General features: G+C 41.7%; 1 protein-coding gene across 1 annotated transcript in view; it reads left to right on the forward strand.

Moving 5' to 3' along the window:
• DLC1 (DLC1 Rho GTPase activating protein) overlaps window positions 1–14412 on the forward strand; it is a 1582515-nt gene that overhangs the window by 827135 nt on the left and 740968 nt on the right. The gene's annotated exons all lie outside the window — the stretch shown is intronic.

Genomic DNA, 14412 nt, shown 5'->3' on the forward strand with positions numbered 1-14412 from the left:
GTGGACTTCATGCCGTGACTACTACTGAGTGAGGGCTTTAAGTGGGCAGAGGCAGAGTCTGAGCACCAGCAGTTTTTTTTGGGGCCCTCAAAACAGGTCTGAAAAAAAAAATAATGAACGGACTACCTTTGCCAGCCGGGAAAATAGAGCCCTATAGAGACCTGTTTCGAGGGCCCCAAATAAAAACTGCTGGTGCTCAGACCCGGACAGACCCGGCCCACTTAAAGCCCTGGTTTTGATATTTTTATTTATAATACTGTTGTATGTGTATGCATGTATTTATAAATGAATCCAAAAGCGTCAAAGTATTGGTTTTCTTCTATTTCTCATATGTGAATCGCCACTAACTGTACTTGAAATATACAATAAAGAGCCATGTTATTAACGAATGCCCTTTGTATATTAAATATCCATGGATAGTCCAGCTTCAAAAAGAAGCATATGACGGAAACATGGGGATTAAATCCTAATTTTCCTCCGTGTTCCCCATTATAAAAAAAACGCTATTTATATTTATATTCGATAAGTTATTAGAGTAAATAACCCTTTCGATGCTCATGACGAGCTCAGCTCGTCATGATGCACAGTTGAGCTGTGCTGATGATGAGCTGAGCTCGTCATGACACCAGCAAAATGGCAATTTCCAGCACGGGGGGGGGGAAACGCCTAGCAGCCAAGGTGTTAATTGTAAATAGTATATATCATATTATAAATATGTTTATTTATTTTTCATATTATATGTATTATTTATAATGTTAAACATATTTTTAATATGTTTATGGTATTCATATGTATTATTTATTTAATTTTATATTATTTTATACATAAAAAACAATCTTTTTTTCTGATATTTTTGCACTTACCTAATGTAGTTAGGACTTCAATATTTTTGATGTCGATATTCTGCCTTCGATATTTTTGATGTTGATATTTCCAATGTCGATATTATGGCAGTGATTCGTGAAGGCACATATCCTGGGATATTAGCAAAAAAGAGTTAGAAAAGAGGGTCCAATGGAAAGTTTTAAGACCTAAAGCACAGTCATAATCCCCTAATGAAGACACTATACTACCAAAGAATAACTGTGGGTCTATAAAGAACATGAACTCTGTTTGTTAAAGGTGTCTAAACCTGTTATTTGTGTATCCTATAGTATGTATATGGCATACAGCGGGACTTGTCTCGGTGTAATAAGTTCCCATCAGTTACACACACTGTACGGCCCTTTTTTCATCATTTGGGCCACTTCACATAGTAGAGAGTTCATGTTGTAGACAATACACACGGTTCTCAATGCATGATGTTTATTTAGTTGTAATGTGGGACTCCCCTTATATGTGTGGTAACTGAAAAGCAGTGCTAAACTCAAAATAATTGTGAGTGATAAGAAGAAAAAGGTGCTCTATTAAAATTTGGATAGTGGGCGCAACAACAACTTTATTCATAAGCCGTCCACTCCCAAACATTAAAAACTGTTAGTGCAAAGGAACAGTAGTTTCTAACAAATATCTACTGGATGGATTATAAGGTCGACATGTTTCTGCAGTTTCCGTGCTCCTACTGGTATCTACTGCTTCCTCAGGACCATTAATAACTTTGCTACTGCTACAAAAACGTGTATTTAAAGGAAACAAATAAATGATAATGATATCACCTCAATTTGTCCTCTCACTCCTCTTGTAAGGTAGATTGATGTTCACAAGCAGGAGAAATCAGGAAAAAACAACAAACAAAGAAACAGAGAAATAAAGATAACACAGTACGTATTAGACATGGTTATCTAACAAAACAGAGCTGAATATATTTACAATAGCCCTTTAGGGTGTTTGCACCAAATCACCCCGTATGTAGTGTAGGACAAACCTCTGACTCATCTTGAGTATGGGGGGCATGCTTCTCTCCTCACCTGGCTACAGCTCAGGATTAGGGGGCACCGCTCTATTAAAAAAAAAAAGCATGAGTAAAGGTGAGAGAGAACTCACGACCGCTGGACCAAGAAATCTTAAACCAAGTGAACACTCCCATATTCAAGTATTCTTAAAATAAGTTATCAAGTGATAATTATTCTGAAGTTCATAATTGTAAGTTCGTATTGATATCAATTTGAAATGAGCTAGTGTAGAATCTTGGTTTTATACATATGATTACTTCATCTAAAACTCATATATACGTATGACCAGTATATAACCCTTATCTGTGATACTTCAACTTCTTGGCATAACCAATGCTAACCTATTAATTTAGGTTGTGTTCGTCTACGGTGCTCCAGCAAGTTATTTAGGAAATGTATGCAGAGAGCGTGCATGCGAGAGAGCTCTATGTAAGGCATGCAGCCCTTGTTAACTGGTGTGTTCAAGCATTGCTCGCATCTATTAGTAAACAACCGGGGAGCCAAATGTGGTTTAAAAAGCAGGACTCGTGGATCACGACATTAGAGCCTAGTCCCCGCTTTCTTAGTTATTAATTATCAAGGCGCCAATTTGGTTGCGGCAGCGTGGTTTGGAAACACAAACTGAGAGATGCATGAAAAGACCTTTCCCATGCTTAGTCCGGTGCAGATACTTAGGCGAGACATGATGTTCGGGGAAGGTTTTTACTCTTAACTTAAAAGTATGCAGTAGCGCCGAACTTCTCGCTGCTGCGAGAGAAAGGCAGCGTAAAATGATTAAAGAATTAAGGTCACATACCTGTCCGTCGCTACTCCAAACAGTCATCTGGGCTGTTAGGGAGGTACCGCGGCAGGTTCGATCGCCATATTTGTTGTTAGTTTGCATCAAGCTCATTGGTTGAGCCGACTGTCATCAAACAGCGTCAGAGAGGATTGTGGGAATTGAAGTTTAAACTTACTGCGGGTTCACATTTGGAAACGCGACGGTACTTTGAGTTTTAAAAGAAACACTTGGATGGCCGTCCCGTTTCTATTTTATTGTACTTCGGGCTCATAAGTTAGACAGGCTTTCTAATCCAAAAGCGTCGAAGTATTGGTTTTCTTCTATTTCTCATATGTGAATCGCCACTAACTGTACTTGAAATATACAATAAAGAGCCATGTTATTAACGAATGCCCTTTGTATATTAAATATCCATGGATAGTCCAGCTTCAAATACAAGCATATGGCGGAAACATGGGGATTAAATCCTAAGTTTCCTCCGTGTTCTCCATTATAAAAAAAAACGCTATTTATATTTATATTCGATATGCACAGGTGGCTGTGTTGTTATAAAGCGACCTCAATTTGTATAATGCACCACGTTTCTTTAATGACTAAAGACCTTCACGGGGCAATGAGCATCCTCAATGTGGTTTAGCCGACAAGATTGAAAATAAATCATAAAGGAGAAGTAACCTCTATGGTTGTTCAATGCTCATTAATTAATTTAATCAATAATTTTGAACAAGAATAACAAAAGGGCTCACTCCTTTTACACCCTCATCACCTGATATATGCCACTGAAAACACAAGGGTCATCTGTCACTTTGCAGATACTAAGGTAGCTCGCTCTCATGGGCCAACTGCCCTGTAGTGTATCTAAGGTACAGTGTGTCCATTTATGCAGTTCCTGCAATGTAGAACCTAGAACATAATGATACACTACATGCAGTAATCAAAGTCCTGTGATAAGTCACAATCAATAGAGGAATTCTGGATGTATAGACTGTGTTTGGTGCCTTGTCTTTCCTTAGGTGTTATCATCAGCATAACTAACAAGGTATCTATGAGTCTGTAGGAATATTCTTATTATAGTCTGGTCTGGGTTTTGAAGCACATGATCAGGTGTTATGCTATAATGACATCCATGGGATGTCCTCACTGAGGCCCTCTTTGTCTGTGTTCAACCGGTACACCCATTTTTGTCCCAATTTGAATAAATGCTTAGAGATGTCTGTAAAATGAGGCGGGATGCGTGGTTGTTCTAGCACCGTCCAAGTGAAATCTGTAGGTTTATGTCCTACCTCAAGAAAAAGATTGGTGAGACGGGTTGCTTGCTTTTTACACCATATTGTGCTTTTGTGTTCTGAGATCCTTGTTTTTTTTTTTCTTGTCGTCATCCCGACATATTTCAACTGGCATGGACATGTTATTAGATAGATGAGGTTACTGCTGTTGCAATTAGTAAAACGCCTTTGCTCCCATGGGCGACAAGTTCTGATGTCAATACTAGTGGAACGGGTGGTCTCTGTGCAAGAGGTACAATTACCACACGGGTGATGTCCCTCAACCGGTGGCATATTCCATAGAGTTCCAACTTGATACACCAACTTAGCAGGTGGTCTAGTATGAACCAGGCGGTCTTTTATGCTTGTCCCTCTCTTCAACGCAAATAAGGGCTGTTCCAATGTATCAGTGCCAGTATTAAGGATCGTCCAATGTTTCCTTATGATCCGTTGAATAGTATTGGACCTCGTGCTGAATGTATTCACACAAGTTATCCTCTCATTCCTGGGTTTTGGTGGAGCAGGTTCTAGTAAGGATTCGCGGTTGTTGTTAGAGGCTCTCTTCCTTGCTTGGCGTATGAGTTTCTTAGGGTATTTTTTCTGTAGTAGCTGGTTTTCCAGATTTCACGCATGTACCCGGAAGCTCTCTTTCGTTGTGCAGTTGCGCTGGATGTGCAAATATTGCCCAAAGGGCAAATTGTCCCATAGTGCTTTCGGATGACAGCTGTCATATTGGTTCAGAAAAGGGGGTGGTGATGAATTAAGCAGACCACTCTTACCCAGTCCAAAGATCAGGGCTTGATCCATCACCGTTTTTTAGCTCACTGCACCATCCCAGCTCAGAACTTGGCTATATGCAAATTAGTCTGACCCTGGCCCAGTGCATCATGGGAACAGGGCAGACCAAACTACCAAGCCAATTCTTATACTGGGAAGGAAAAAAGCTACCGGGGACCGGTTTCTGGCATTTCAGCCGTCTTCGGCCCGGCTTGCTTGAATCCTGATGGTGCAATGAGCTAGGGACTCACATCTGAGTATACCCTTCCACGCTTATGGTGGACAAAAATGATTCAGAAAAGGGGGTGGGGATGAACAGAGTGTCTGAATTAAGCAGACCACTCTTACCCAGTCCAAAGATCAGGGCTTGATCCATCACCGTTTTTTAGCTCACTGCACCATCCCAGCTCAGAACTTGGCTATATGCAAATTAGTCTGACCCTGGCCCAGTGCATCATGGGAACAGGGCAGACCAAACTACCAAGCCAATTCTTATACTGGGAAGGAAACAAGCTACCGGGGACCGGTTTCTGGCATTTCAGCCGTCTTCGGCCCGGCTTGCTTGAATCCTGATGGTGCAATGAGCTAGGGACTCACATCTGAGTATACCCTTCCACGCTTGTGGTGGACAAAAATGATTCAGAAAAGGGGGTGGTGATGAACAGAGTGTCTGAATTAAGCAGACCACTCTTACCCAGTCCAAAGATCAGGGCTTGATCCATCACCGTTTTTTAGCTCACTGCACCATCCCAGCTCAGAACTTGGCTATATGCAAATTAGTCTGACCCTGGCCCAGTGCATCATGGGAACAGGGCAGACCAAACTACCAAGCCAATTCTTATACTGGGAAGGAAACAAGCTACCGGGGACCGGTTTCTGGCATTTCTCACTGCACCATCAGGATTCAAGCAAGCTGGGCCGAAGACGGCTGAAATGCCAGAAACCGGTCCCCGGTAGCTTGTCTCCTTTCTGGTGAAGAATTGGCTTGGTAGTTTAGTCTGCCCTGTTCCCATGATGCACTGGGCCAGGGACAGACTGATTTGCATATAGCCAGGTTCTGAGCTGGGATGGTGCAGTGAGATAAATAACGGTGATGGATCAAGCCCTGATCTTTGGACTGGGTAAGAGTGGTCTGCTTAATTCAGACACTCTGTTCATCACCACCCCCTTTTCTGAATCGTTTTTGACCACTATAGGTGTGGCAGGGTATACTCAGACATGAGTCCCTTTCTCACTGCACCATCAGGATTCAAGCAAGCTGGGCCGAAGACGGCTGAAATGCCAGAAACCGGTCCCCGGTAGCTTGTCTACTTTCCGGTGAAGAATTGGCTTGGTAGTTTAGTCTGCCCTGTTCCCATGATGTACTGGGCCAGGGACATACTGATTTGCATATAGCCCGGTTCTGAGCTGGGATGGTGCAGTGAGATAAATAACGGTGATGGATCAAGCCCTGATCTTTGGACTGGGTAAGAGTGGTCTGCTTAATTCAGACACTCTGTTCATCACCACCCCCTTTTCTGAATCGTTTTTGGCCACTATAGGTGTGGCAGGGTATACTCAGACATGAGTCCCTTTCTCACTGCATCATCAGGATTCAAGCAAGCTGGGCCGAAGACGGCTGAAATGCCAGAAACCGGTCCCCGGTAGCTTGCCTCCTTTCTGGTGAAGAATTGGCTTGGTAGTTTAGTCTGCCCTGTTCCCATGATGCACTGGGCCAGGGACAGACTGATTTGCATATAGCCAGGTTCTGAGCTGGGATGGTGCAGTGAGATAAATAACGGTGATGGATCAAGCCCTGATCTTTGGACTGGGTAAGAGTGGTCTGCTTAATTCAGACACTCTGTTCATCATCACCCCCTTTTCTGAATCGTTTTTGGCCACTATAGGTGTGGCAGGGTATACTCAGACATGAGTCCCTTTCTCACTGCACCATCAGGATTCAAGCAAGCTGGGCCGAAGACGGCTGAAATGCCAGAAACGGGTCCCCGGTAGCTTGTCTCCTTTCTGGTGAAGAATTGGCTTGGTAGTTTAGTCTGCCCTGTTCCCATGATGCACTGGGCCAGGGACAGACTGATTTGCATATAGCCAGGTTCTGAGCTGGGATGGTGCAGTGAGATAAATAACGGTGATGGATCAAGCCCTGATCTTTGGACTGGGTAAGAGTGGTCTGCTTAATTCAGACACTCTGTTCATCACCACCCCCTTTTCTGAATCGTTTTTGGCCACTATAGGTGTGGCAGGGTATACTCAGAAATGAGTCCCTTTCTCACTGCACCATCAGGATTCAAGCAAGCTGGGCCGAAGACGGCTGAAATGCCAGAAACCGGTCCCCGGTAGCTTGTCTCCTTTCTGGTGAAGAATTGGCTTGGTAGTTTAATCTGCCCTGTTCCCATGATGCACTGGGCCAGGGACAGACTGATTTGCATATAGCCAGGTTCTGAGCTGGGATGGTGCAGTGAGATAAATAACGGTGATGGATCAAGCCCTGATCTTTGCACTGGGTAAGAGTGGTCTGCTTAATTCAGACACTCTGTTCATCACCACCCCCTTTTCTGAATCGTTTTTGGCCACTATAGGTGTGGCAGGGTATACTCAGACATGAGTCCCTTTCTCACTGCACCATCAGGATTCAAGCAAGCTGGGCCGAAGACGGCTGAAATGCCAGAAACCGGTCCCCGGTAGCTTGTCTCCTTTCTGGTGGAGAATTGGCTTGGTAGTTTAGTCTGCCCTGTTCCCATGATGCACTGGGCCAGGGACAGACTGATTTGCATATAGCCAGGTTCTGAGCTGGGATGGTGCAGTGAGATAAATAACGGTGATGGATCAAGCCCTGATCTTTGGACTGGGTAAGAGTGGTCTGCTTAATTCAGACACTCTGTTCATCACCACCCCCTTTTCTAGCTGTCATATTGGAGCAATGAATTGCGAGCCATGGGCTTCCTATACAGCTCAGAAGTTAGACCACCTGATGTTGCGGTGATGCGAAGGTCCAGGAAAGCTATAGTTGGCTTGTCATGTTCTATAGTGAACCGCAAAAAGGTGTTTTGTTCATTTAGCCATGCGTGGAAGGACATGAGCTCAATTGTACTTCCACGCCACACCACGCTAATATCATCTATGTAGCGCTTCCACGCTCGCACAGATGTATAGTACGGGTTAGTGGTTTTCAGAACGCAGTCCTGTTCAAACTTGTGGACATACAAGTTTGCCAAGCTTGGGGCAAAAACGCTGCCCATGCTGGTTCCTGACACCTGCAGAAACATGGAGTCTTCGAAGCAGAAGAAATTTTCCTTCATGGCCAAAGTGGCCAAATCCATTATAAAGGATACCGGGGTGATGGAATCCAGCTCTTGTTCCTGTAGTAGTGTCTCTATTACCTCCAAGGTCTCATTTTGGGGTATCGAAGTGTAGAGTGATTCTACATCAAATGACACTAATTGGTCAGTGGTAGTATCAAACTCAATCTCCGGGAGGATCCTCAATGAGTCCTTGGTGTCTTGAAGGTATGTGGGCATCAGTTTAACCAAATTGGCGCCTTGATAATTAATAACTAAGAAAGCGGGGACTAGGCTCTAATGTTGTGATCCACGAGTCCTACTTTTTAAACCACACTCGGCTCCCCGGTTGTTTACTAATAGATCCGAGCAATGCTTGAACACACCAGTTAACAAGGGCTGCATGCCTTACATAGAGCTCTCTCGCATGCACGCTCTCTGCATACATTTCCTAAATAACTTGCTGGAGCACCGTAGACAAACATGACCTAAATTACTAGGATAACCATTGGTTATGCCAAGAAGTTGAAGTATCACAGATATGGGTTATATACTGGTCTTACGTATATATGAGTTTTAGATGAAGTAATCATATGTATAAAATCAAGATTCTACACTAGCTCATTTCAAATTGATATCAATACGAACTTAAAATTATGAACTTCAGAATAATTATCACTTGATATCTTTTTTTAAGAATACCTGAATATAGGAGTGTTCACTTGGTTTAAGATTTCTTGGTCCAGCGGTCGTGAGTTCTCTCTCACCTTTACTCATGCTTTTTTATTAATAGAGCGGTGCCCCCTTTTCCTGAGCTGTAGCCAGGTGAGGAGAGGAGCATGCCTCTCATACTCAAGGTGAGTCAGAGGTTTGTCCTACACTACGGACGGGGTGATTTGGTGCAAACACCCTAAAGGGCTATTATAAATATATTCAGCTCTGTTTTGTTAGATAACCATGTCTAATACGTACTGTGTTATCTTTATTTCTCTGTTTGTTTGTTTGTTGTTTTTTCCTGATTTCTCCTGCTTGTGAACATCAATCTGCCTTACAAGAGGAGTGAGAGGACAAATTGAGATGATATCATTATCATTTATTTGTTTCCTTTAAATACACGTTTTTGTAGCAGTAGCAAAGTTATTAATGGTCCTGAGGAAGCAGTAGATACCAGTAGGATCACGGAAACTGGAGAAACATGTCGACCTTATAATCCATCCAGTAGATATTTGTTAGAAACTACTGTTCCTTTGCACTAACAGTTTTTAATGTTTGAGAGTGGACGGCTTATGAATGAAGTTGTTGTTGCGCCCACTTTCCAAATTTTAATAGAGCACCTTTTTCTTCTTATCACTCACAATTTTTTTGAGTTTAGCACTGCTTTTCAGTTACCACACATATAAGGGGAGTCCCACATTACAACTAGATAGACATCACACATTGAGAACCGTGTGTATTGTCTACAACATGGACTCTCCACTATGTGAAGTGGCCCAAATGATGACAAAAGGGCGGTACAGTGTGCGTAACTGATGGGAACTTATTACACCGAGACAAGTCCCGTTGTATGCCATATACATACTATAGGATACACATATCCTGGGATACCTATTTATGCATCTGTTCTTCTAAATATTGGTGCTATATTAAACCATGAGGTTTGACCATGTATATTTGGAAGTTTTGAAGCATGATTTAAAGATTTACTATTGGATGTTCTGGTGAATTATCCGCACGCTATAACCTCCTTTTTTTACATCTGTGCTTTAATTCACTTGAGGGATAGAGAATGGTTCTGTCTCACTATATTCTGTATACGTATTTTTCTATACTTGTTCCTGTCCTGGGTAACTGAGGAGCAAAGTGTTTTATTACCAGTTGTGTTTACTTAGATATTGCTTATTATGTTTAATGTTTGCAGTCTTGAAGAAGTCTCTTGTGCGTTGAAACACATGTCGGCTTTACACCAATGAATTTGAAGTTGTTGAACTATTGTCCCGGCAAAATTTGGCATAACTTCCTAGAGTGGTGAAAATAAAGAAACCAGAACTCATGGAATAATTTGCAACCTTGGAGTGTTCCAGTGTCTATTATAATATTTTACAAAAAATAAGTGCCATGGCACCAGCCAGCATCCACTGGCTCGGATTGAGCACTGGGGGTAATTAGAAGATATGAGTAACAGATTGACCAAGATCAGCTGTGATAATACTGTTTCTGACTTACTCTGAACTGTGGCAACACTAGCATTATGTGGCAGCTCGAATGTACCAGCATTTCTCCATTACCATAACCTTACCTCACCCTCTAAAAGAAACACTCTGAGTTCTAGGCCATCTTTTCACACCATCCACACCTAAATCTTACTCTTGAGAGATTTTATCTCATTTGATCCTTTTTTCCCCTTTTACTGGTAATTATTAAGAATCTAAGGGCCGAATTAGAGTTTGGTGGATGGGTTACTCCACCATAAAAGTGGTGGATGTGCTTGTCACCTTTTTATCAGTGCCATAGGAGATAATGTACTTATAATAAGGGGGTTATCAGAAATGTTTGTGATGAAGTAACCCATCGTCAAACTCTAGTATTGAGAAAGAGGTCTGAATGAAGAAAAATGAATCAGTCCGCTATATACTTTAGTGCTTTATTTCCTGTCAGGGTATAAAGCGCTATGTCAGTGCTGTAAAAAAAATACTTAAAAGCAAACACTTCGTGCAATCTAGGGACCTGGCCTGATTTCATGGCTGTTTCTCATCTGAATTTTTAGTTTAGCTTTTTTTTAGACACTATACCCTCAGCTAACCCTCAGTGAAACACGGTTCTACGGGATAAAAGCATAAATATTTTCTATGGAATTGGGAAAATACAGTTTCTTTCTTAAGTCGTAATTGTATTATAGCATTAATGTTTGTTCCCAAGGGAAAAAACTTACATCTACTACCAAGTCAAATACCACTTACTGTAACTGGTTCTCTATGGTGGGAACGACTCCCAGGTCCGAACAATAATTTGCCCCGAGTTCATGTTTGTTTTAATTAAGGGCTTTTGCTTTCTTTTGAGCTCATAATTTATTGACAGAGGAGGGCTGGAGTGCACGGCGGATGGTTTCGTTTCACAGCTCCCGTTTAAAGATACACACGTCGCCAGAAGCTTCCAGAGGGATTACATTCCTTCCTGCTTCCACAGACCTCCAGCTGGACTGAAGGGAGCAGCGTTCTGGGCACTTCTTCTGTAGCCAAGAGCTAGACATGCATTTCTGCTTTATAAGGACACGTACATATTGTTTAACCCCATTTCTGTTTCCACGCTGTTTCTTTTTCTTTGTCTGCATGTTTTATATGTTTACTCCTTGCATTGATAATCCTCAATCCAGAATACTCATTGTTTCACTCATGAAGTCAGTCACAGAAGTTACTTTTATTGTATTTGCTAATTATCTGGTCGTTCTCTCCGTAGCCATAGGCTGTCTTCAATGTGTTTGTAGCTAGGCCTCCCACTCCATAGGCTCACTCACTCTAACCCTCACTCCCATTGCATTACCTTCCACTCATACTCTTTTTGTCCCATCTGTATTATTTTTCTATTTGCCCCCTTTCATCTTGTTGACCTCACATTTCCTTACTCTCCTAGCCTTTGTGACTTGTGGCTCCAGCTTGCTCTCTCTTGCACTCTCTCTCTAGCTCTCTGTGTCTCTAGGCCATCACACATGACACTTCCACTACTTCTTGAGCTCCCTGGAATCTACTCAGTGGTAGGCTGTAAAGGAAAGAGAATTGGTGGAAATCTTAGACACATCCCTAAAGTAGAAACAGTCATTCCCACAAAGCTAGTACAGATAACAGATCAGATTTAGAGCCAAAGCCCTCCAAGTCTGTGCTTTCATGCGGTGCGCCTTCAGGTCATTTGCTTTCTCTTTAAATTTTTGTCAAAAGCAACGTGAGCTGAAAGCATTCCATTGGTCGCCATTAGACATCAGGACACAATTCGAAGTCCTATGAAATGTACACAAGGCCTTCTGAAGCAAGGTCTCACTTTTATTGGGGAGCAGACTTCAAATAGGCTACGACCAGGAATCCAAAATCAATGAGCACTTGGACAAACTGCCAACTGCAGGTACAAAGGGGATGGAGTCACTGGGGAAACAGACTTAAGGTTGTAGTCAAACCACTTGTTCTTCATAAAACACTTGCAACCGGTTTGTTCAAGCAAACCATTACCTCTTCAGCATGCAGTAACTGAGTATCACCAGATAATAGAAAAACATATTTCTCTATTCAGTGTTGAACTAAATCAAAACTATGGAATTTTACCCAATCTTGAAAACTTTTCAACAAGCCTGTTGCTTCTCAGGATACACGCTTGGGCCAAGCATAGATAGGTCTCTCTCCTCAAAGGCTGCATAATTGATCTGTTGATTCAACTGCGTGAAACAGGCTCTTTAAAGTGACCAGAGACTAACGTCTGTTGTTCTGTTAAAATCAACTGAAATCCATAAATACATGAATTAAAAAAAAAACTAAAGCACACATAAAACAAACAGAAATAGCAGATGAAGTAGATGAATTTGCTATTATTCTAAAATGTTTTGCAACACACTTTTTGTGAAACTGCATAATTTCAGTAAAAAGGCATAGGACACCGTCCTCCCGCACTGCGAATCATCAGTTTTAATAGGTGGCGTTTTTCCAAATATTTATGATTGGAGGGAATAAAATGCTTTTCAGGATGGCAACTCCCCCATGAATACCCAGGGCAGATTTACTAATATTTATCACAACTCAATACAGAAAGGTAACTTGCTGCCCTGAGCTGCGTCAAATGGAGAGGGCAGGAAGGCACTATATCTAAGGAGATATGGTGCATTCCTGTTCTCCCTCTGCGCTGGCACACTCGTGGCTGCCAGGTACCAACACAGGCACCCGGGTGCCTGCGTTACAGCCAGGACTGTTTTTGTGCAGGAAAAGGGGCACATCTGTACACAAAACAATCCTCTGAGGCTTTTTCCAACTTTTTGCTTGTGCTGCAAAATTCAGTACACATAGAAAGAGTTTAAGAAAGGAGGAGAAATATACATATTTCACCCCTGAAGGAGTATCAATTTGATGCATCTGAGGTTAACTAGTGTTGGTAAATCTGGGAATGTGCCAAAAACCATGGGTGAGAGCGTGGGAACACCCACACTCTCACCGTTAGAATGCCAACACAGGTCACAGTAACACAAGGCAGAGATTTTCGATGCCTTTCGTTACTCCATATTTAGTATGCCTCAGAGAGCGACACAAAGTGACTCTGCGTGGCATAGTATATCTCACTTAAAGGCTTATGTTGCCCTTGCATCGCCTCATGTGATGCAAGGGCAAAGCAAGCCCTTGTACACATGGCCCCTAGTAGTTTCCATTAAAAACTTTAAGAATATATTACTTTGCAGGAATGATAAGTCTGTGTAAATCTCTTATTTCACCCTGTGTTCATCATGAAATCCCTCAGTCCAACTCATCAATCGTACCCCAAAGAATCTGAGAAGTTTGCATTTTTTTGTATTGTTGTAGCAGTGCTGGATTCCGAGTTAGTAATTTAATAATATCGAAAGCCTGTTCAAGTGAGGAAAATAGTAACTGGAAGGTGGTCACCTTAAAGAGGCCCAGGAAGACTTTAACACTTTTTTCACAAATTTATTTTTAAATTAAATACAACTTTCATGACAGCCATAGGCCTAAAAGCTATTCAGACTTTGGTTTTATTATCATCATGTATGTTCTTTAGCAAAACACAGATTTGCTTCCAAAGTCCATACTATTCATAAAAGGGCTGACTACGAATTGTCCTGTAAACCTGATTCGTCAAGTAATAGTAGTTACAAGACACAGAAGGATTATGAGTCCCAGGGAAATATGGAGGTCTGAAGTTTTACTATTTGGAACAAAAACTGAACACTTTGATGGATAAAAGAAGGAGCTAGTACATAACTAGACCTGAGGTGAATATATAGAAAAAAGATCAAATCCAGAGATACCTCATCTTTTTCTTTCAGGAGTGGAGAAAGGATACAGTTTGTTGGATGTTGAAAGTGATTACATTTTAGATCCTCAGAGAAGAGCAGGAAATGTCCTTCTAACTTGTCTTATCCTTTTTGCACATTTTCGTCTACAACTTGATGATGTTGCAACTGTATATACTGCAAAGCTTTCACAAAGATTTGGTCTTGCTTTATAGGTAGGGTGAGGTGATTGAGTTTACCACCTTCAATGTTACAGAGCATGCTTTGAATAAAAAGCGGATCGGTAGATGGACTAATTAGAGTACTCTGAAGGTGGGGTTATTATATTGAACCTCTTATGTCAGGTAAGATTCTGGAATCGTTAGTAGCAGGAAGATTTGATATGATCAATACTAGGACAACATTTCTAAAGTACAAATACTGAAGA

Source organism: Lissotriton vulgaris, chromosome 3_1 (genome assembly GCF_964263255.1).
Source record: "Lissotriton vulgaris chromosome 3_1, aLisVul1.2, whole genome shotgun sequence".
Taxonomy (NCBI): Eukaryota; Metazoa; Chordata; class Amphibia; order Caudata; family Salamandridae; genus Lissotriton; species Lissotriton vulgaris.